Source organism: Nyctibius grandis, chromosome Z, assembly GCF_013368605.1.
Source record: "Nyctibius grandis isolate bNycGra1 chromosome Z, bNycGra1.pri, whole genome shotgun sequence".
Taxonomy (NCBI): Eukaryota; Metazoa; Chordata; class Aves; order Nyctibiiformes; family Nyctibiidae; genus Nyctibius; species Nyctibius grandis.
In genome coordinates this window covers 88,861,850-88,864,907 of record NC_090695.1, presented here as the reverse complement: position 1 = coordinate 88,864,907, position 3,058 = coordinate 88,861,850, and the positions used below count along the sequence as shown (strand labels likewise).

At 50.4% G+C, this 3,058-nt stretch overlaps 1 non-coding gene across 1 annotated transcript; it reads left to right on the top strand.

The window, feature by feature from the left end:
• The first annotated feature begins 946 nt into the window (after positions 1-946).
• TRNAT-CGU (transfer RNA threonine (anticodon CGU)) lies at positions 947-1,018 on the top strand. The gene has a single exon. It is a non-coding gene; the product is annotated as a tRNA-Thr (tRNA).
• The last annotated feature ends 2,040 nt before the right edge of the window (positions 1,019-3,058 follow it).

The following is a 3,058-nucleotide window of genomic DNA, read 5'->3' as shown; positions in this document are numbered from 1 at the left end:
CCCCACAGGTCAATAAACAAATTTCTTTTATCCAGGAAGATGGAATATAACTTGGATGTCCAGCAAAAGTTTCATGGGGAATTTAAAGGGATCTCCACACTGAACAGTTAAATGAAAACTAAAAGGTTTGGTTTTAGGTCACACTGGTAAATATCTAGGAGACCAAATCTAGAAAAATACCTATTTTAGTATCTTTTCTGCATTTCACGACACTAATTTTTTATAGGGAACAAGTACCAGGCACTTAGTGAGTTTAATTTAATATTTACCATTTAATTATCCCAACGTTTGCACTTCCGCTGCTTTTCTCGGAGGAAGAAATTTTTACTGCCGCTTTTTCTTGCCCCTCTCTAAGCTGTTCTTTCTCGCCTGGGGAAGCCTACACTGCTTCCAATACATGCACTAAACTAAATGTAAGAGTGCCATCTTTTGGTACAGAAACCCGCGCTGCAGCACACCTGCATGCCCCAGGCAGCTGCGGCGCCACAAAACACCCGCCTTCCCCGGGGAACACCTCTCTGTCGCCGCAGCCCGCACCCGGCCCGGCCCGGCCGCCCTCAGAGGCAGGAGCGCCGTCCTCGCCGGGGCCTACGCGGGAAGCGCGCGCTGCCCTTGTGGACGCCTCCAGAGGCGGACGGGGCAGGCCCTCACCGCCCCCGCGCAGAGAGGGACTGTCCTCAGCCCCCTCACACAAATGGCGCCGCCTCAGCAGACGCCCACTGAGGGGGAACCTGCTGCCGCTCCCGCCGCGCCTGAGGGAGAAACGCCCGCGCGCCCACCGCGCTCACCGCCCGCCAGGTGCTGCCGCAGGCGCACGCGGGGGGCGGGCGCGCGGCGGAGGCGGCCGCCCGCTGCCGGCGTGCGGTTGGCGAGGGAGGCCGGCAGCGCCGCCGCCGCGCGGGAGTGGCGCCAGCGGTAGAAGGGCGTCGGGAGAGCCGTTAACGCAGGCGCGGTGGCCAAGTGGTAAGGCGTCGGTCTCGTAAACCGAAGATCACGGGTTCGAACCCCGTCCGTGCCTCGGTAGGCCCGCGCCGGTGGGGCTTTCGCGATTCTTTTTAGGGGAAGGCGGGGCCTCGGCCCTGCCCGGCGGCGACAGCCAGCGCGCACGGAGGATCCGCCCGGCCCCGCGAGGGAACGACACGGGCCCGGGAGAGCTCCCGCCAACGGCCGCTGCCCGTCCGGCGGCCGGGCGGGGCGGCTGCGCGCCAGGAAGGCAGGCGGCGGCGCTGGGGTGCAGCGTACCCCGCACCGGCGGCAGCGGTGCTCCCGCCGCTCCCCCGCGCTGGCGTCCTCTGGCCTGAACAAAGCGACCCCACTCCCGCACGCCACCTCAGTCAAACCTGCGCTCCTCTACCTCGCTACACCCGCTGCCAAAACTTCGCTCTTCACATGTGCAACAACAGAAACATTTTTGTTCAGACCACCCTCCTTGGGGCCTAATCCCGTACTTAAGAGACCCTCCAGCTTAACCTGAAGAAGTAAAAGCAGAAGGTGGTTTCAAATGCACAAGGAACAGATGTCAGCCGAAGCCAAGGGGAAGCCGTGTCACACGCGTTTCCTACACAGCGGCCTCGAAGCACGTGCTGGCACCCAGCAGGACATGGATTCGTTCCTGCGAGGAACAAGTGGAGCCTCTGCAAGCTCTTCTTTGAAGAGATGTTCTCCACTGGCTGCAGCTACCAAGATCATCCTGTAATTCCTGGTTCTTTTCATTGGGTTCCCCCGCCTCCCGTAATTAATTTAATTATTTATTAATTTAGTTCTGTCTTCTGCTTAGTAAAACATGAAATCTCTTCATCTGTATCACTAACCACTTGGAAGGATTATTTGCAATCTTGTTACTGTTCACTTTACATTTTCTATTTTTTAAAATATAAAAACTCCCTGTCACATTGAAAGTGGGTAAGGAAAGGTCAGGCTGGGTACGTTAGGAGATGTGCAATGCTCACCCGTCGCCAAGGACAAGCAAACACCGGGTACGGCAGACGCAGCTGATCCCGCAGGATCACAAGCAGCCGGGAAGTCCATCCTGGGGACACTGATGGGACCATCCGCCAAACCAGCGCACCCAGTTAAGGGCTGACAGCGTTTAAATCCATCCTAACGATGTAAATAACAGCAGCACCACAAATTGAAAGGAATCTTTATCGATTCATGTTTGATATTTGCTTACCATTTGAAGTTTCAGTGACCTTTGATTAGTCCACACAGTCAGTTTTCTTTTCATCCTGGCAAATCTTCCTCTCATATTCTGCACCACTGTTGTCTAGAATCAAAATTGTCCAGTTGTATGAAGAAAAATAACTGTGATTAACTATTTACACTAGATTTTGTAAAATTTTTAAAATAAAACATGTAAATTCTGTTGGTAGGTCAAAATCATCATTCAAGTTGTATTTTGATGTAAAGAAGGGCTGTAACCATCTATTCTAGACAAGGCATGTTTTTTTTTGTAACAGATTTAGTGTTATGAAGATTATCTGACTGTATTAATTACACATAATTAAAATTTATATTTTTTGCACTTAGTTTACTGTCAATATTCACAAGTCTCCAGAACTGCTCTTTAGCAAATTTGGCATAACTTTGATGAAGCATCAGCAGAGAGGAAATCATAGTGCATACCTTCCAGCTCGTTTTTGAACTTGAAATTTCTAGTATGAAATCTGTGACAACACTGCCCAGTCTCCCTAGAGAGAAGAAACATGTAAATTATTGATTTTGAGCAGTGACAGTTTCAGCACAAAGCACATTCAAAAATACAACCCAAGACATTCTAAATTGTTTTTTTCTCATAAGAGGGTTTTCAAAACTGAACATAAAAATCAAACTGAAGGACAAAACATGTCTCTGATAAATACTGCTTTCTGTTACTACAACCTCAGGGATAAACCTAGAGAGGAGCCACCCTGCCTGAGATGAGTAATGCTTTCATAAATTCTTGCTTGTTTTTTAGAAATGTATTTATAAGACTAAGCCGGGTATGCATGAGAGCTACAGCTCCATCTCACCCACGTAACAATGGTTTGAGGCCTGTGAGTCTGTTACACATGTAGAA